Source organism: Corvus kubaryi, unplaced genomic scaffold (genome assembly GCF_017639235.1).
Source record: "Corvus kubaryi isolate FWS band 111438036 unplaced genomic scaffold, C.kubaryi_AGA036_p1.0 37232, whole genome shotgun sequence".
NCBI classification, from domain to species: domain Eukaryota; kingdom Metazoa; phylum Chordata; class Aves; order Passeriformes; family Corvidae; genus Corvus; species Corvus kubaryi.
Genome location: NW_024581066.1, coordinates 2719336 through 2740398, shown reverse-complemented (window position 1 = coordinate 2740398; position 21063 = coordinate 2719336). Strand labels below are relative to the sequence as shown.

The window sequence follows — 21063 nt, the reverse complement described above, 5'->3', positions numbered from 1 at the left end:
TTCAGGAGAAACTGCTGCTAGATTTGGGACAGACAGCGTGAAGATCACGTCTGTGTGCAGCCAACAGCACAAGCAGACATCTTTGCCAGAGACACTTCTACAGCATGCTTGATCTTGACTTTTTGTTCATTATATTGCATTGTTCTTGCATGTCAGCCCCTTCCACTCCCCTCTGCCTCACCAGCCTTTCATTGCCAAACCATGCCACATCTCCTCTCTATCCAAACTTTCTTTGTTTCTCTGCTCCTTCCCCCACAAAAAGATTTCTCTTTCTCCTCTGTTTCAGACTCACATGTCCCCTAGAAAACACCCTGATCTGAGTGTTTCCTATTAGAAGCACAGGAAATACAGGAAAATTTTTGCTTAAACAAAAAGCCCTGCTACTAACCTGCATGAGAAAAACATCCTCTCCTGTAAATTCTTTGGGCTAGGCCCCGTTTCATCCTATCTCTCAGAGAAATCCTCCAGCACAAAGCCTCTGTGCAGCTCAGTTGCAGTTAGCAAACAAGAACTATGAACTGAGCTTGCAAGGGATGAAACGGTAAAACTGACCTTACTGGAATAAGTTCATTCCCGTTTGCAATTATCTGGTGACAGACTTCACCTCAGGCTGAATAAATATAGTAATTCAGTTTCCAGAGCTCCGGTTACTGTTTCATAAATGGTGCTCAACTGCGACTTGGCCTGGCTTCAAACAGGGATGGGTAGCTTAGCTCCAATTGATTTGTTCTTTAAGTAAAAATTAGAGCAAGTACAATGCCAGGATTGCAGTCCCCATGTGGAGCTTGATATCTCTGAGAGAGAGAATATGGCTTTGGATCTTGAGCTGATAGCTGGATTCTGAAACCAATCCAGCAGGTGATCTTCAGAAAATCACCATTCTTCAGGTTTCAGTTTCCTGAAGGAAAAGGGAGCGTCATAATGCAGTACCACGGGAACCACTAGAGTGTATTTCCCTTTCTTGAAACCAGTATTGAGTCTTATATAATTACATTTACATCCAACTTCATGTGGTATTTCTTTCAGTGGAGCACTTCCATCCTAAAAGCACTGTCCTCAAATGCTTATGAGCGCTGCTTTGAAGAAGGGCACCATAGGCATCTAGCAGTCCTCTGACAGAACAAAGATTTCCCTGCACAGTGCTATCTGGTCCAGACAGGTCAGAAAGTACAAAATGTATCAGCAGAGGCCTAGGGCTGAGAGATGTTATGCTTGAAATAAGTCAGAAATGAGCCTTCACAATTCGGCAGATATCTGTTCCTAAAACATGAGTCAACACCAACACAAACATGGAGGTTTTAACTATTTCCACTGAGATTCTGAAAGACAGTGGCTAGCAACACCTCCGACCAGCAGTATAAATCAAGAGCCAGGGGATACTGAGGACAGCTGAAACATGTGCTGGTGGAACCAGGGTTGGAAAAGCTCTGGACCAGCTGAACAGTCGACTGCATCTCAGGCAGGAGGACAGACAACAGAGCTGTGAGAGGCAAGGGATTGGAAGAATGGTGGAGATGTTCTAGATCTGGACAGTATGGCAGCAGCAGAGGCCACATGGACTGACAGAGGAGGGCATGTTGTCAGGACGGGTGGTGGCCACAAAGGCTGCACGCAGTGGCCTGCCGTCAGGCAGCGCTGCAATCGGCCTCTCACTGCTGTCAGCAGCTGGTGAGGCCACAAACTGAAAGACAAGGCTGCACAGACAAGATTATGAAACCCACCACAGCTGCATGAGTAGGAGCAACCTTAAGTTGTTCAGAGAATGAGATACTAAAGTGAGGCTTCACACACCCAGGCTTCATGCAATAGAACCACCACTTCACAGCAGTCCTCAGCACATACAAAACTGGCCCTGCTGAGGGTAATGCAAGGGTGCAGTAGAGTACTTCTGCAGGGCTTGGAGCTATTTGCAGTTCAGCAGCAGCTCTGGTGAGAGCAACAGCTCTGCATCCCTCCGTGAGACCCTGCTTTGCATAGGGCTGGCTGCTGGAAACCCAGGCTATAGCACAGGGGAACAGGGCTGGTGTTTAGTCCTCTTGATGGAAAAAGGTACCCTCTGCCTGAAGGGTGACCAGTCTTCCACTTCAGCAGAGGGGAGAAATGAAATTGATTGTTTGAAGGAGAAGATACAAATGTTAAAAATATTCCCTGTAACCCTGCCTGGAGATGGTTACTGTGAATACCGCCATGAGTGCACCACACCACTTCTACCACAGCTGGCTGTTTTTTCATTTTTTTAAAATCACTCCTACTGTTGATAAAAATCCAGAGACACTGACACAATCCCAAAGTTATCCAGAGAGATTCAAAATATCCCATGGCTGGCAAACTTAAATAAAAGCTTTGATGTACCATGGATGCCTCAACAGCAACAGAGCTGCAATTCCCTGGGTTAAAGCGTCTCACAGGACAACCTGCCCTTGACTGCCTTGACACAGTTCCAGCAAGTGGGATGGATGGTAGCCCTGCACAGGACAGCCTCAGCATGTAGACAACCACTACTCACCCATGGCCACAGACACTGGCAATGCCACTGTCCCCATGGGCCCCAGAGTCCCCTTGGCTGGCAGGACTTAAACAGAGGACTCTGCTGAGCACCAGGACACATGGTTGCAGGACTGGCATCACGAGCCACCGCTGAGAATTCCTGGAGGCCAACCTCAGAAATCCTCAGGACTGCATTTGGCTCTCAAGATGCCACCTATCTGCCCCCTCCCCTGCCAGCTGCCTCACAGGCAGCTTCTTCTGCAGTTTCAGTTGCTACACAAGGCTGCTCACATTATCTTGCGTGCAGACACTGGCCAGAGCTTGTATGGAGGGGACGACAGGTAGGAAGACCCTACCAGAGAGCAGGAAAGACAAAACAAATTGAAAATAAACCCATGCTGGTAAGTAGTAAGAGCCCAAGGTTCGTATTCTCCAGTTCATCATGCTCAGCTCTTGTATTGCTGATGCACGGGGTCTCAAGGTGGCAGAGGGTGCCAGCTCCCGAGGAGCTGACCCATGTGTCTTTCTGGAGATTTTTTTGGCCATCTGGCTTGAAATGCCAATGTAAGAAACTTTAAACAAGTCTTAATTGTTGTTTTTTTCCAACTAGTATTGAAAGCCCACTCCCTAGGTGAGTGGGCACTGAAAATCCCAAGTAAATTTTGAAAACCTGACCCAAATAAATAACCAATTAATACTTATGATATCAAAATACTGAAATGAAGGGGGAGAACCCTGATGGCTACTATAAACTTCTGTTCATTGCAATCCCATTGGGAATGAGATCTGGGAAACGCCATTTCCAAGTAGGGCAGGATCTCCCCCACTTGCACATGGGCACGCAGTGCTGGCAGTCATGTCCACCCTTGCAGCAACTCCCCAGCTTTGTCCTGGTGTCCTGCACAGAGGTGAGCTCCACTCATGGCAAACACCTCTCACAGACTGTCAAACCCAAATACGAGTTATTGCCTTGTTGCTGGAGGTCAAGGGAGGTAAAGACTTCACATGAATATGCTGGAAACAGAAAACAAACACACAAAAATCCCCAGCAAGAAAGGACAAGCCAACCTTAACAAGCAAGGCCGTTACCCGTAAATAAAAAGAAGGCAATCACGACATGTGTTAAGCTTGGGGGAGCCAAAAGTCATCTCTTGTCTGTGGGTGACTGATGGCTCGCAGGCTTTCCAGCACAGACTTGCCTGGTGTCGTTTGTCACCTGCGAGGGGTAAGCTGCTCCTGAAGGCTCCTCTGTGCTGGTGTGTGTGCGTGCGTGCATGTAACTCACGGAATTTCAGCAAAGTCGCATAAGAGGATTGTAGTCCTGGTTCAGCTAAAGACTTAGGATTCTGCATAATGTGTTAAGAGGAGCTTAATGCAATCCTACTACTCTGCCACAGAAACTCTGAACAGCAGCTTGTCTGTTCTCACCTTTCCCCATCTGCTAGCCAGCTGTGGAAGAGCTGGCTGGCCCTAGGACTGCTTAAAGGAGCAGGTGCATAGGCAGAGTTTGGGATTCTACATCTGTCTTCTCATGACAGCAGATTTCTGTGCTCACTACAATAAAAAGACACTATGCAGGACAACTGATGCAAAATTCTTACAGTGTGGAGAATTCGCATTTTTGCATAATTTGAAGGCCTCTGGTCGATGGCTCATAAGAAAGGAGGTTTCACATCTCTGAAAGAGGAATAGAGAGCCAGAAAAGAGCAGTATCATGTCTCAGTGGCAGGAAATATTCTGAAAGTGAGGAATGGATCTCTTGGCCAAACTTACATCATCTAGGAGGACATGTGCTATTGTGGAATAAGTTATCGTGACTAAGGCAACACAGGTAAGTGTGTACTTGAGATGAGTCCAGCTGTCTGAGAATTAGAGCAGGGATGGCAAAGGGTAGGGAAAAAGGAACAGAAAGGCAAGATGCTAGCAAATCAGACCTGAATCAGTCAGGCAATAGTGAGGTCAAAAGGTTGGGTGAGGGTGTTTCCTGCTACTCAGTTGCTGGGAAAGTTTGGGTTTTAACAGCCAAGCCAGAATCACATACATCCTTATTCTGAACTTCTCCATGTCACTGTGCCCCATCTGCAAAAAAAATCTGTTGTGAAATCCTTTCTCCTAGAGTCTGCATATCTTCTTCCTAGATTCTCGTATTACGATGGTGCAGTGTTACGAACAGTCTTGCTACATGCTTAGGCACAAGCTGCTCTGGAGTCTGTAGTCACTGCCTCGTATAAATAAAGAAATAATAGTGCAGATTATGAAATAATGATGCAGATTTCCCAAAGCTGTCACACTGACCAGAATACTAGAGACTGGGGAAAAAATAAAGGAAGAAAATTTATTAAAACCTGGTTGGCACAAACATAGCAAAAAAATAACAGTGTCAGGTGAATGTGAGTGAGGCAGGGAAAGGAAGTGGACTGGAATATGAGTTATTCCCTATTCTGGAAGACAGCAGAATGCTAGGACAGCATTTCAATGCTCCCCATGCTGGGGAGTTTCTGAGTAGAAAACTGGAAAAGCAAAGCGGCAGTAAGAGCAGATCAGTGATACAAAGTGATTCCTGCTGTTCATAATCAGTCAGCAATCAGGTGATGTGTGTCATAACTTCTGTCCTAGATGAATATTGCAGGGAGTAGTCCATATAGACAAGCTTTATGTGTTTATGAGGTTGCATACTGGAAAGCAGTGACTTTGAGGAGCTCTGGAGGGTAACGCAGATAATTCACTGGAAGCTGGCTCTTGGCAGAGCAAAAAACCCTAACTTATTCCTCCTGGAAGATAATTAAGGAGATATGGAGTAGCAGAAAGAACATTTCCCACTGGTATGACATTGACAAAACATTTACCCACATTACAAAAGGGAAGCAGAATGACTTGGAAAGGTTTAGAAATGAGCTGCAGAAATTACATACAATCTCTAAGATACTATCTAAGATAATAAATTCTTCAGGATCCCATATAATTTATCAGAAGAAACTAAGGGACACTATGGTATTTTAATGTTCTACTAAAGAAAAATGCACCGAAGAGCAGGAAGGTCTATTACCCCACAGACAAAACCCTAATAAAGTCCAACCCAGAAAATGGAACTCATAAAATTCAAGCTGAAAGTAAGATGCAGGGGTGGGGGGTTTTTTAAGATTTCAGGAAAGAAATAACTGAAATCATTTCCTGAGAAAAACGGTGAATTTGTCATCACTTGGACTCTTTACATCCAGTGTGGGATAATTGCTAAAGTACGTGGTCTAGTTTACCAGAATGTGCTGGGTTTGATAAGTACTGGGGAAGAACAAAACATCTGGACTGACAGCTGGCCAGGCATAGCTCTGTGTGTTGGGTTTTGCAAGTGATGTGACGAGATCAGCCACTGTGGTCCTTGTGGCTGTAACAGTCAGATCTTGTCATGCATTTTCCATCTGTAATTCTGACAGTGGCTTTCATAAGCAGCCAGTGAGGTGGGCTGACCCACTGTGGCTGTGACCAGAGAAAGTCTCCTTCCTCAGTGCCTGATCAAGGCTAAAACCTTCGTTGGCATTGCCTAATGACCACTCTCCTTCTGAGGAGACAGATAATGAGAAATGGCCTTGGGGCAATTTCTCCACAATGCCCAAGCTACTTAAAGTTTGGCATGTGGGCAATCCCGGAGCAAGAACCGGAGTATCAATGGAGTTTTCCTTACATCTGCTGGCACTGATTTTATCATCTGTGTGCTGTGTTCTCTAGAAATCTATGCACAGGGTGAGATGTGAGCACCAAACTTCTATATCTGTCGAGGTGATGTCTCAGAATTTATACTGCTTTTCACTAGGGCCAGAATTAGATGTAGAAAATTAAGTCTATAAACAATAACTATCACCACCTTTGGGGTGTGCCTACAGAAGAGTTAGGTTCTATCAGGAAACTTCAAAGAGGTAAGAAGAACTTATGGTATAAGCAACAGTAATGGAGAGTACCATACTTGACTCCAGCTCTGAGCTTTGCCATTAATGGTCTTTGATTGCATGCATGTTCTCTTCCATGCCTGGACTTCTGCAGCAATAGAAGAATTGCACTTCCTGTCTCCCACCTGTATCTTTACAGATTCCCAAATCCAGGGGCTGTCTCTCTTCATATATGCTTGTGCCCAGCAAAGAAAAGCACTTTTGATCTTCTCGACTTGGTTTCTAAGAAAATGTCTAATAATAACTCCAGTGTCTGCTGAGTATGGTCACAATTTAGGAAGCAAAGTGTGTGGCCCTAGGTGAGATTTTGATGGAACCAAGAAGACTGTCTTGATGATGGCTAAATTGTTTATATTTCATTCTATCATCACATTCCAGTAAGTCAAAAGATAGATAGTTCCCCCAGTCTGGCTTGTGGTCTGTGGGCTCATACGGTTTTAAATGACCCCAACTCTCAGAATATTGTCCACTAAAGACAACTTCTTTCTCCCCTCTTTGACCACTTCTCTCTCCCAATATACTGTTCTTCTCTGCTTGTATTATTTCAATATATGTATTTGAGTCCCTCCTGCTACAGAGTGATTTTTTATTTTGTTCTGTATCCAAGTAGAAGCTTGCTACCCTGCTATGGAAATAATTGGAAGTTTTTTCATTCTTTTCCCTGAGTTCTTGGAGTAGGTTCACTCAAATTTTCAGTTTACTTGTCTTATCTTTAGCGCTGAGAGCTGGATTACTACTGCTGGCAGGTATGGAGACCAGACTCCTTCCGTAACGCATTTGTCTAGGAAAGACACATTTTAAAGTGCTTGCTTAGAAGCCAATGAAAAGGAAAAATAGAAGTGGGGTGAGACTGGTAAAGGAGAGTAATAGTGGTGTTCAAAACCCTGTTTGTCTAATGCTAATGAAAATAATGGTTCACTAGAACATTTACAGGAGCAAGAAACACCACATCTCACATGCTGGGAATAGAATAGAATAAACTTCTGGAGAAAAGACTGAGATTCAGTGAAAGATTCTGGGTAGTGAGTCATCATTTGTTAGTGAATTCTCTCATGTATCATAGAGGATGCAAATATTCCACGCTAAGTAGTAGAAAGCCATCAAAATATCTACCAAATGCTTAAAAGACCATGAAGAAACCTACTACTTGTCACTTCCCAAAGCTGTGCACTCCTGCATCATGACATGGAGAAAGAAAATGCTCCTGCGCCTAAAGCAGAGGCGGATTGTAAGTACCACAGCAACGCCCTTGGGATGCTGATGGATAAAGACAATTCAGGAGTGCAGAGGTGAAGCTTCAGGATCACAAGGGAAGTCCTAGTCAAGCTGAGCATGTGCTTAGTTACAGAGGGTGGAATGAGAAATGTTGCTTATCAGGAGAAAGTTCTTCCCTTATCTCTGTGCTGAAGCTCTTTGCTAGGGGTGGGGAGCAGTTGCACATCCAGAACAAGGCAGACTGTTGAGAGCTTGTCTCTTGACACTCTTGCTCACAGGGTCTTGAGAAGGCAGGCTCTGCAGAGCACAGGTTTCCCTCTGGGTATTACCTCTGTATTCCAACGCAACCAGCTGATTCTGATTCAGCAGCAGTGGCTTCCAGAAACAGAGGGAGTGCCCATCCATCTCTAGACAGGTGCTGAATAGAAAAATGAAAGTAACTGAATAAAAATCCCTGGAAACAGAGATGGTGACAGCAGAAAAAGGGGAAAGTAACTTTGTTACTCATCAGGCTATTACCTTTGGGAAGGAAACCGTGTAATTGAATATTCCTCTGGACCATTCATCTTCATTCTCCTAACTTGATATCAATAGCTGCCAGGTGGTGCCTGCAGAGGTCATTCAAATCAGATTATGTTATCATAGTTCTCCAGTCATCTCCAAGAGCAGGATCATGATCATGACGAGGAAATCTAGTTATTCAGGTACATGTTACCTTATTAAAAGTTTGAGCAAAGTACATTGAGCCGTTATAATGGGATTAGGGTTTGAGTTGTGTTCTCAGGGTTGCCATGACTATGTGATTTTGGTACTGTGCTCTAGGGCTTGGATAGCACAGCTCCACTGTGGCCAACCACAAATAATCCAGGCCATCATCACAGAGGAGAGGACACCAGCATGGACTGTGGCCAAGAGCCTGAAGCTTGTAGAGATTAGATTTATCTAGGTACAAATGCCTGAGGCAGAGAGTGAAGGAGAGGCGGGGAAGGATACCAATGCCTACTCACACTAAGCAAAGCAGCAATCAGGGAGAGCGAGAAGAATCAGCTTTGATAAACCTTCTAGAGTGTCTCTCAACACCCATTTCCAGTATCAGCAGATGTTGCTCCAGAAATCCAGTCTTTTCTCATTAGTGCCACATATTGTAATAGGGTATGAAGAGTTTTGAATGGTTATTTTCTCCATCTGACAGGAGTTCATAGGGTTTGGTGTCTTCCTCCACATTCTCAGTGAATAGGAACCCACATAACAATAGGCACTAAAAGGTGTCTCTCAGATATAGACAGTGAAGGACAAAAGCCGAGGCAAGCAGGAGGAGGAGCGGACTGTGACAAACATCAGCTTTCCAAACTGCTTTTACAAAGAAGTGTCTTGCTCCAGAGCCAACAACACAGCATTTTTTAACAGTACTACTATTTGAATAGAACTACTACGGAGGTGAGATTCCCTGTCTAGGATCTACTCATATAGTTCAGTAACACACCGGCTGACCCAGGAAATGTTATTAGTAATGACCTGTGGACAAAATGGACAGATTCTCAAAAACTCTTGTCTCAGGGTAGGGTGCAGGTCTCTCAGTGAGTCCTGAGCATGTTTGAAGCCATATGCCTTTTATTTTACACTTTGTCTTTTAATTTTTTCCTGGTCCCACCAGCCTTAAAATGGTCACTCCTCACCTTTTAGTCCTGTGACTGGTGCATGGCTAGCACAGGAGACATTTCTAACAACAGGGAAAACAACATTTCTTTTCCAACTACTCCTGTGCCTGGAATAACACTGACGTTTTGGGACCACTTAGTAGGTTCCTATTCTTAATCTCCTGACAAGGAGTCAAAAGTACCTTGTCAAAACTGACAAGGGGTAGTTGTGGCTCCCTCAGAGAATGGCCAAAGCTGACACGTCTCCACACACACTTTCCCAGGAGGGTTTATGGCACGAGGTTCAGCCCTTTCCTGTCATTACTGCAATCCTAAACTCACATGGCCAGCACCAGCCCAGATGTGTGCCTTCTGGCCATTCCCAGCTTTTGATGGTATGCATATACATCACTGAATCACACAGAATCACAGAATGACAGGATATGCTGCACTGGAACATACTCACAAGGATCATTGAAGTCCAACTCCTGGCCCTACACAGGACATCCCAAGAGTCACACCAAGTGCCTGAGAGCATTGTCCAAACTCTTCTTGAACTCTGTCAGGCTGGTGCTGTGACCACTTCCCTAGGGAGCCTGTTCAGTGTCCCACCACAGATAAGAAAAAAGAAGTTTTAACACCTGCCAAACCCCCCACATTTATATATGCAACTGCTGGGTAAGGAAATGTTGGCAGAGAACAGAACACACCGCTACCCCTTCCCCAATTCACTACATATGCAGGACATTTTCTCCTGACCTATCACTCCACAGCGAAAAGAAGTGTGACATGCACTGTGGCAGGAGACTTCTCCCCTTCTGCATAGAGACCTGAATGAAGTCAAACTCCTAATGTGCATCTGCAAAGTGCTCCTCGACCTGGGATTAACTCCTGGAAAACAGTTACACACTTAAAACCTTCAGCTGTCATAAAGCCTTTTTCACACACTCCCTCCCTGGATTGTGCTCCAAACCTGTCATGTGCTCAGGGATAAACCCCTTGATGAAGAGATTTACTTTTTTTTTCTTCTTTACATTATTTTAATATATTTTATAATCATTTTAGTCAGCATGTTTTCTTTGGAAATGCAGATTTTAGATCTTGGAGTACTGAGAACACCTATGCATTCATGACATACAGTAATTTCTGTTATGGGTTTAATGGGTACAAACATGCCGTGCAGATTTGCCTGGGACAGGATTCCCCTCTCCTGGGGACCCAATGACTCAGGCAACATAAAGAAGGCAAGGAGCTGCCCTGTCTAGGGTTTTGGCACCAGTCCAGGCTCTTCCCTTCTTCTCCCAAGGGATCCACTCCCTAGCTGTGCGTGGTGGAAAGAGCAGGGCAGCAGTGGAGTCCTATGGAGATGGCTGGAGGGTGAAAATCATCCCCAGTGGGGAAAGCTGGTCCCATTAGGTCTGAAGTGACATGCTGGCTCTCTGCACAGGGCGCCAGCCGCAGCGAGCTGCTTTGTATGAAATCCTGGCCCTGCTCACAGACTACCATGTGTCCAAGAAAATCCTCTTTTTTCTCATCCTCTCTCTCTCCACAAAGGAATTCTTCCACAGAATTTCTTAGAATCCCAGAATGTTGGCCATTTAGCTGAAGTTTCTGGCCGCAGCACAATTATAATTGGTCTCTCATGGACAGGCTCAGCACGGAGGCCAAAAAACTGCAAGGGTTATTAATGACTGAGTTCCCTTCTACTTCCTAACAACCAGACAGGCAGGAAAGCTAGAGGGGAACACTTGGGGCTGAGCCACTACTCTCCTCTCATACGCACTGTCCTGGTGCTCCAGCGCCTTCTTGCAGACACAAAGCCATCCACAGTGCAGACACCAGACAGCACTGAGAGTTGTGAAAAGCAGATCAGGCATTCAGAAGCCACTCTGGTGCTCAGAGAACATTTTGGGGGCCTTTTCTCTGCAGCTGCAGGGCGCATCAGGGTGAAGCTGGCTGCAACCTTTGCAAAGGCACCTGGTTTGCCACAGGCAAGGCTGGAAGGATAAAGAGACACAGCTGGAATGGCAGACTGAGAAGCACAGTCAGAGATCCTTCTCTCTCCACCCCTCAAATAAAAAGACTGTCTCAGGAGAGGTTCAAACTGAGCGAGAATCATATTATTACGATTACTACATTCCCGTTTTACAACAATCAGATGGCACAGTGCCAGCTGGCACTGGGAAGCCATTGCTGCTTCTCCTTCCTTGCCCGACAAACACCGTGACAAGAATACAGTCCTTGTTAGGTTGAGAACTGAAGAATGGGAGAGGAGAGGCCAAAAACACCTCCTTGAACAATCACTGACAAGTAAACAGAGCTGCACTTGGGAAACATATTTTAAACATATCTTCCCTGAGGTTTTTGGGGAGGGGAGCTTGATGCACGGGTTCGGAAGGTGAGTGTGTTCACACTCGGGCATATTTCTGTGGTGTCAAGCAGGCTAGTGGCAGCTAAGAGGAGAGTCCATGTTGCCTTCATTTCACAGGGGAAGATAAAAGTCCATGAAGCTGAGAATTTAGGGACTCATGCCAACATAGCAGCTTGGGTAAATTTGGACTGGCACTCCATGGTGGTCACGGCTGTGCTCAGCCTTTGATAAGGGTTTGTCTCACAAGAGCTCCTAGCAATCTATGATCATTCCAGCAAGCCATTCTCTTATCAAAGGTCATGTCAAAAATTTGGAGGGAAACAGGCCCAATAAATGCAGATGACACAGGGCATTGTTTAATCATGTTAATGTTCCTAAAATCATACCTCCCACTGACAAAACAAATGTATGGAAGCACTGGGAAAAACTGCTGTTTGTCTCTGCCTGGTTTGATAAATAAGACAATAGCTGTGTTCTTGTCCTGCCCTAACTTCCCAGAGCTAGCCAAGAGACTCCGTAAGGGGATGTCCTTACATTCTCTGTAAGGACATCATTACAAGGGACATTTATGCATCAATGTTTGGCATCTTCTCCCTAGAAATAACTGCCCAACTATTGTCTCTCCCTGCAGTGAAGGTCCTACATTTGGCCCTGTTTCTGTTGCACTTTTTCTATGACCTTTAGCAAATCTCCTAATTTCTCCTACATATGAGACAAATTCAGCTTCACCATCTTAAACAGACTGGCGCTCATGATGAAGCTTCATGATTCTTCCTGGACAAAGTCCACCAACTGCTGTCTCTTGAGCAGCCCTCCCTGAGATGGCAGCAAACCAAATCAGTGTGCTGAAAGTGCCATGGCCCTTGTGATTCACATGAAATCAAAAAGGCAGAGACCAAGAAGGGGTCCATACCTCATTTCTAGTCTGCAAGGTTCAGGAGGCTGGTACAGGCTCTTGTATAGCTCTGCCTCTCTTTCTATCCGTCCTTCCACATGCAACTGATTCAGGAGAGTAAAAAGGCTCTATGAAACAACAAGTAAATGAAAGAAAAAGAGACCTCTGGTGAATGCCCAAAGGGATCTGTCAACAAAACCCTTTTAGTGGCTGGTTCTGCCTCCACCTTCCTCCCCAGGCCAAACATCTTCCTAAAAGAGGGCTGCAAGCAGAGTACAAATATCAGGCCTTAGATCACAGCATGGCTGCTCCACAAAGCATGAAAGAGAGAGAAAAAAGGGGAAGGGAGGGTAACAGCTAATATTCTTCAACAACCTGTCCTCTCATGCTTTAGTAAAACTGGCACTGTGATCTTGCAAGGTAATAAGGAAGACTGCATGATCTGCCACCATCCGCCCTGCACCCTTGCTATGTTAAGATTTAGATTGAGCTGTCAGTGACCAAACACAGCTGGTGAGAGAGACGTAGCTCTCTGCCTGGATCTGTTCTGGCTTTGCTTGCTCCCCCTCTCTTCCCTACTTCCACTTCCCATATGTAATTTTGAATTATTAAAAACCAAATTTCCTTGGTGATGGGTTTGCATTAATCTTGGGATATGTTTGCATTGATATTACTCTTAGTTTCTTCTCTTTCTCAGAGATAAGATGGTTTTGCACATGGATGGGGAATCATTTTTTCAGGCATGACATTCAACCCAGGTCCAGCTGAATTAAACGTGATTTTTATCAGGATACATTTAATGGCTAGGTCCAGAGTAAAAGATGGCACAGGAGTTGTGGAAGGTTGTCCAATGCTGGTACACGCTGAAGCCCTTTCTCCAAGCAGCATAATACTCTGCAATGTGTACCACTCAGGTGGATTACGCAGAGAAAGGGAGTGGCTGGACAAAAGGCCAGCCTTCAAACATGCAATTGTGGCACTCTTCTTTTGGAGCAGGAATGGCTGCTATGAACAGCTGGTTATTGTAGGCAAGGTCCCAGCTTCCCCGTCTCCAGTCAAGAGTGCTACACGCCCTAGCGGATTGGCCCTGGTGACCATGGGAGAGAAGTGCAGGCTTTCTGAATGACCAGGGCTTTCTGGGTACAGCACAGATTTGAAGGGCATGGCTAGAAGTTGAAAGTGAAGGACCTCACTTATCCAGCCCCCAATTTATCACCTCTGTTGAGCCCACACCAAAGCAGCCCCTTCCTGTTCTACCTATGCCTGTAGCTCTTTTCCTGGTACCCAATAAATACTCATCAATAACAGCACTTAGTGCTTTGTCACATGATCTGCCTACTAACCCCAGACCAGAAAATATTTGACCCTGAGTGATGTTTTCTTTCTCCCCAGCCGTACTTTGTAGTATCAGACTTCAATCTACGTCCAACTCAAACTTCAGCTAAAGAATGTGTTGTTGCTAATGTATAACCAGGGAGTGTGAAGCTCCGTGTGAGAACACCACACACTACCAGAGTGAAAACAACAGCAAGCACATTGTGCTGCTGCAGAGCATTGTTTGATGTACTTTTTGCAGGACTGTGTCTGGAGACCTCAAGTTGAAGTGAGCTCCAAATGCAACTGCCTGCCTGTTCCAGGGCCAACGCACATCATGGAAGAACTGAAGACTTTTCCCTTTTAGGTGTTTGGTTTTAATCTGCACTGCTCAAAGACGCCTAAAATCTGACTGATACCAAATCTCTCTCTTGCCCCATGCCTCACTGTATGGACTCTGGCAGGAGATTCAACAGCAAGCTCCCTAGGTCTGTGGACCTGGCATCAAACCTTGTCTCTCCAAAGATCAATTTGCTAAGCCTGCTGTTGGCTGCGTCCCGTTCCTCTCACATGCAAAACTTCTGCTGTGTGATGAGCTGAGAGACATTGGGGCAAGGGAGAAGCGGCTCCCAGGATGACTTCAGTGGTGTGTTATGCACAAAAAAAGGCACTTCTTACATTTAAGGATTGCAAAGGCATATGTGTAGTCATTTAGCAGAAAGCATTCCTGCAGACCCATGGAAAGCCTGCATGTGAATACACTGCATTCCCTGGTGCCAGCTAACATCACCAAAGCTTGACAAAATGGCACCTGCTTGCAGTGGGCAAAGGTGGTTCAGTTAAAATTCCCTTGGATCAGCTGAGACATTCCAGTTTGGCAACTGGCGCAGTAGTTGCGGGGCCAGGGTGGGTGAGTGGGTGAGTTGCAGCAGCGCTGCTGCAAGCAGCACAGAGGATCCCCCAGGCAGGAGAGGCTGCATGAGCCAGGACAGAGCTGACTCCTACAGCCACAGCAACCACCTCAGATGCGCTACGTGCTTCCACCCACCATGGAACATTTCCTAATCCCTCTGAACAAACCCAGCATGCTGCCGAAGGAGAACAGAGTTTGCCTGCAGCTAGAGTGCCCAAATCCAAAATACGTGCCACAGCCAGCATGTGCAAGGCCAGGCTGAGGCAGGGAGATTTTGCATGGTGTATCCAGAACAAAGAGATGGGACAGTTTTCAGTCAGAGCAATGAATGAAATGATGGTCAAGGTGGCTGATGGTGAGCTCAACCCTCATGCAAGAGGAATGCAGCATGAGGAACTAGCCAGGAACACTGAGCAAGGGTCTCAGAGGAAATGAGAATTAATTTTGTGGCTCAAGTGGTCCTAGGAAGCATCTCAGGAAGCACTTACACTGGGAGCAGTCTCTGTGTCCCATCGCCTATTGGTGAAGAGAGATCTTGCTATAAACACAGGACCATGGTGCGCTGTGGGAGTCCTGCTGCCTTTGTCAGATTTGCTCTGGTTACAGACTGTGCAGGAACTCTCTGCAGAGACTGAGCCTGGAATGGGACCCAAACTCTGACAACCTACCCAGGACAGAAGGAGGCCAACCAGCCTCTCATCGCCCCATATTGCCCATTTTGGAGTTCTACTGCAGGTCAAGCCAAGAAGGGTCATACCCTGAGGTGTAAAAGGGCTCAGGCAGCAGCCCTGCTGATGACTGTGGTGTCTGCACAGGAGAGAGGATTGCTTGGAAGAACTTGTATGTGTCATGAAACCAGCTGTGGCATAGCAGAACAGTAACACTGGGACTCCCGAGGCCTGGCTTCTGTCCCCAGCTTTGCCATGGCCTTCACAGGGTGATGCTGGGCAAGTCATACCCCTGATCTGTGCCTCCACCTGGGGAAATGTTGCTGCCTTGAGTTAGAGGGAGGATAATGAGGACAAATATTTGGGCTCCAGGGCTGGACGCTCCCTGCAGGTTCAGGGTGAGAGCAAATGAGAATACCATCTTTGCCTGACACACCACCAGTGTGTGGTGTCAAAGATGACATCATGGCATGTGAACAAGCATTTACCCTCAGAAAGAGAAAATAGCAAAAGCATGTGTAATCATTTGCCTTTTGTGCCAACATATTTTCCTTGTGTAAAGAGAGGCTCTGGCGGCCCTAAGGACGTTGAGAGATGCCCGTGCTCCCCTGCGAAGGTGGAACTATCAGGCAAGGATGCCAGCATACCTGCCTGGGTAAATTTGTGTATGCACTTCATGTGGTAATAGAGTTTAGTATCTGATAACAGAGACCTGCTGGAGTCTGGCATGAGGACAGAAGGAATCAAAGGTCATGCCATGAATTCCAGTTATGCTGATAGGCATCTGCAGTCCGAGGAAGGAGCTCAAGAACAGGAACTGTAAACTGGTGGGGAGAGCTGGGAAACAGAAGTTGGTTTCAGGGATGACAGGTATGGGTCACTTTGGATCCCAAGTGGACAATTGGTTGTGCATGTTTGCCAGGGACATAGGAAGGTGTTTTCCCTGATGGAGTGAACATGAACTCTGCCATTACTAGTTTAACAAACAGACTAAACACACTGCAATAAATGCATTAAATAGCTCGAACACGTCTCTCCAGAAGCCTCTCCCTCATGGAGGAGCTGATTCATGACACGGATGGGCTGATCACAAGATAGGTAGGAGGTGCAAATATGCAGTGTGTACCTTGCACCAGGGGAACTGTCTGCACACGGAAACAGCTGAGAACAGGTATGATACAGCACCAAGTTGCACTGCTCACTGCCTGCTTTTGCCTCATGAGACTGACACTACCCTTGTGCCTGACTCCTAGCAGATGCCCGGGTGGCACAGTGCTCTGTTATGCACACTGGGGGCTGAGAGAGTTCACACAAGGAGACTCTGCAGCTGTGCAGAGAGATAGTTCAGCAATCCCTGCACTGCACAGCTCTGTGCTGGGCTCTGGAGGCTGGAAGAGGAGTTTCAAGGTCCTGTGGTACCCAGAAGAAAAGGATGGGATGGGTTGGGATGGGATGGGACAGAAATTAAGTATGCAGAAGCAGAAGAAAAGCTCCTAGAAAGTGACTGACACTTCTAGCTGTATTACAATAAATTATCTTATTTCTTTTTTCTTATTCTCCAATGAAATTATTCCACTGTTTTTACAGTTTCATAACATTATCCTCCAGCCTCAGACTAGATGCGCTTACTCTGCCTTTACTTTTCAAATCATGACTTCTGTTTGGGTTTGCCTGCTCCATGGCTGTTGCTTTTTGCCTCATCACAGGTACAGACAAAGGCTTTGATGATGGTCTAAAGTCACTTTTGAGATGGAAAACATCTGGTAAACAGGCAGGAGGTTGAAATAGAGGTACTGCATGGGCAGGGACAACACAAACTGTTAGCATGTATTATCATCAGAGCATCTTTTTTCTTCTCTCCTCTGATGTTAGTGGAGCACGTCAGGCAGTGACAGAAGCTACCCATGAGGAATTGCACGAGGGGCTGGTTTTTAGAAACTGAGTACTCACAGATCTGGACCACTGAAAGATGATCCCAAACTCCTGGAAAATTGATGGGGAAAATCTGATGGAGTTCAGGGACGCTTGGCTTCAACTTCCCAGAGAACAGCCTGAAATTGAAACATCGGGTGCATAAAACCCCACCCATGCAGTAACTACAAGGAAACTGGACTAAAACTGATAAATTTGAGCCTCAGTGAACAGATTAAATCACCCATTTAAATTAGTAAGCAGGAGAGCTTATTTTAAATATTAAATAAAACCTTCTTTTCTATTTATCCTTTTAATTATTTTCCATAAAGAAAGGTTGAGAGTCATCAGGCTGTAACCAGAAAGACTCTGATGACTTAAAACCACATACAGTCTACCTACTAAATTACTGTTACCAGCAGACAGTTTTATCTACACATATTCATTTACAGCTTTCCATGCTTTTATTAGATCTTGATTATTACAATTTTCTATGCTGGGAAATAGTGAATTATGTATTTTTAATTTGCTATAGGATGACTGTTCATCTTTAGAATTGATTCATATCAGGCTGCAATTGGAATGAAATTTGAATCCGTTAAAAAAATCTCAAAAAACACTTCTATTAAACTCTTTGTTTATTATTGATATAAACCACCTTAATTGCAAAACAGAAAAGAAAAATTAATATTAAACAAAAGAAGTTGTATCAGTGGCTAGTGGGTTAAACAGGTTGTTCCAGGATACCATATACCCCAACACTGTATATCTGCTGGATCTTTCTTGCTCATCCTCATTTTCCTCATAGGTCAGAGGAAAAAAACAAGCTTGCCTTTTTTTTCAAATTTCATTAAGTTTCTTAAGTTTGAATAAGCAAGCCACTGAATTTAAGTTGTTGAATAAACTGAAATTGAATAAATAGTCATCTTCTACTCATGGAAGAGCAATTGCTCTCAAAAGTGGATTTATCACTTACCAAGCTTTGGTTCCAGGTGCTTAGGCAGTGTTTTAGTTCAACTTTCTGAAATGTTTTGGCAGGAAGCATGTGTAACTCGGTATTTAAAAAAGTAATCAAGACAAAGAGATGCTTTTCATCAAATATACTAAGCATCCAAATACAGATGGCCATTGTTCCACATTTAAATAGCTCTATTCCAAAAGTGAGAAAATATATTGAATTTGTAATTCTTAAAATTACTAGAAGTCTGCCGTTGTCATCATAAGTCATCTGCAATGGATGTTAAGATTAGGATGGAACTTGCATTTCCTACACAGTGACCAGTCTACCTTAAGCTGCCACTCGGAGACTGTGGGTGGCTTCAGCACCACAAATCACTACCCCAGAGACAAAGTTTCCACCTGGGAATTACAAGTAACCCCCAGGATGGACAGGCTGTCAGAGCAGTCATGTCCATTTGGATTTTTCATCCTCTTCCACCCACCCTGTTTTTCCTGTTACAATCACAAAGGAAGTCTTTTATGCTGGTTGCAAGACTGGAGAACAACCCTAGAAAACATAAACAGAGCATAAAATCGATGCTGGTATGCCTGCTTGGATTGGAAAGGCACCTGAGACACCACCTCGAAGATCCTGCACCTTGGCCTCTCTGTCCACCCTAGGAAAGAAGTCTAATCATGCGGGAAAGGGGCAGCCCCTCCCTGCAGGACACTGTGAAAAAGGCTGACACATGCTGTCCTAAAAGGTTGTAATACTCTTCTGTTTTATTGCCAGTTGGCATTAATTAATTGTCTACTGTCTTATTTCAGAATTGTCTCAACCAAGCAGTATCTGTTTGTGATTTACATTTGGCACTTCCCTGATAAAAGTTTTTCCCACTCTAACTCAGCTTGAGCAAGACTTGTCTCTTCTTCTTCATGCCAACTTCACTGAAGTGTCTCATCTTCCTGCTTCTGCCGCTCTTTGTACTAAATGCCATGGGAGAGGCAAAAGGAGAATATTTGTGCCAGTAGCCTGTCTGCTACTCTTCCATCACCAGCACTCAGTGTGTCATCTTGCCTGGTGGCAACAAACATGTCACCATTAAGAGAAATTGTTTTGGGGTCAGATGCTCCTAACCTCCAGCTTCAGTGGCTTCAGTGAGATGAATCTGTGTTATGCCAGCTGAGGATCTGTTTCTTCAGGAAAACAAGGCCTATCAGAAAGGCTGCACAGGGAGGAAAAACAGGGTTTCTTAAAAGGTTAGCTAACACTGCTTTAGCTAAAGCCCACCACAGCCCAATTTCTAGAGGCTTATGGCACGTAAATCTTGGATTAACTTGATATTCAGTAGAGCTTTGCAATCCACTCGTAACATTTTCCAGTTCAGTGTGAAGAATTGGGCCTCTCATGAGCCTCTTTTCAGCATTTCTCCAAAGCTCTGGATATCCTTCTCCAGTGAGGGATTTGGAGGGGATGCATTATGAGCAGGACACTAATCTGCTCCTCACTGTGGCGTGTGAGGAACAGAATCTCAGACGGCATCATACGGCATTTGATCCCTCTTTCGTCCCTAGGGTAACCTGGTGGAGACCAGTGTGCAGCCCTTTCAGCCCAGACTCCAGTATTTAACTGCTAAAGATGTTCTGGTGTCAAGTTTTTACAGATGTTTTTAGGTGGAAGAATACATCTAGCTCCTAAATTGAGTAGAGAAGGGAGTTTGCTGTCACTTCTGGAACACTGCTGTCAGTCACTGCTGTTCAGAACTTTTATATACATCTCAGGAGCCATGACAGAGCGAAAACCAGAAGCTCAGTCTGTTAAGGAGTCATGGTGCTCACTGCTCACATTTTTAGTTTCCAGGTTCACTCTTTTTTTTTTTTTTTTTTTTTTTTTTTAAATGCCTGAGAGGTCTTCTGTTTGCAATTCAGTGCAGGCTTCTGGCTACAAGAAACAATTAACCATGCCTCCAATCAGGACGGACACGGAAAGGTACGGAGAGATGGTTAAGATCAAATCCCCAAACATAAAAGGAAATATAAAGCAAAAAAATTGAAAAGTGGAACGGCATGCTTCATCTCTATCATTGATAAAATATTTTGCAATCCTGGAAAACTTAATAGCTTCTTTGGCATAATCTTTATGACCTTAAAGGGGTGATAAGGAAGGTAATAAAAAACTGTTTCTGAAAGGTTATGCGTTTTCCTAGTCAACTCAGCTTTTCCTTCTCACCTCCAAGGCTAACATTCAAAAGGAAGTTTGACACATATGGGTTGTGTAAGAACTTGGAAGCTGTTTATTTAGCTTCTCCCAAGATACTACCTATGGAACCTTGCAGAGCAGGGCAAGAAAGGGAGCCCTGTGAAGTGGCAACAGCATCAGAAAAGTGAAGGGTCCATAGCTCAAACTGCTCAAGTTTATTAAAACAAAATAGGTCAGTGGAGTTGCCCAGGGGGTTACATAAGGCAGAAAGTAGCACTCCACAGAGAAGGAGAAGGGAGCCTGTTAAAAGGCAAAGCCACTCCAGTTTGTTTATGGCCAGAGATAACTGTCTTGTGGTGTGTCTGTTCTCCATAGCTGACAGAGTAAATCACACTCTTTATCTCCACAGCAGATGAGAATTTCGACTGAGCTGTTGTTTTGTGAGCTGCGGATTAAAGCAAATGGGGCTGTTATTTATTATTATGGCTAGCATTATTATTTTGTTCCTGCCATCTCTGCATTTCAGTCTCTACATGAGGAATTTCACCACAATGGTTTCTTGCAGGGAATGT

General features: G+C 44.9%; 1 long non-coding RNA gene across 2 annotated transcripts in view; it reads right to left on the bottom strand.

Moving 5' to 3' along the window:
• Nucleotides 1-4797: 4797 nt before the first annotated feature.
• Nucleotides 4798-21063, bottom strand: part of LOC121662133 — a 47444-nt gene continuing 31178 nt past the window's right edge. For both annotated transcript variants that reach the window (XR_006015202.1, XR_006015201.1), the window contains 3 exons: nucleotides 17392-17492; nucleotides 8163-8251; nucleotides 4798-8061 (listed from right to left, as the gene is read on the bottom strand). This is a non-coding gene — a long non-coding RNA (uncharacterized LOC121662133). The remainder of the gene's footprint in view (nucleotides 8062-8162; nucleotides 8252-17391; nucleotides 17493-21063) is intronic.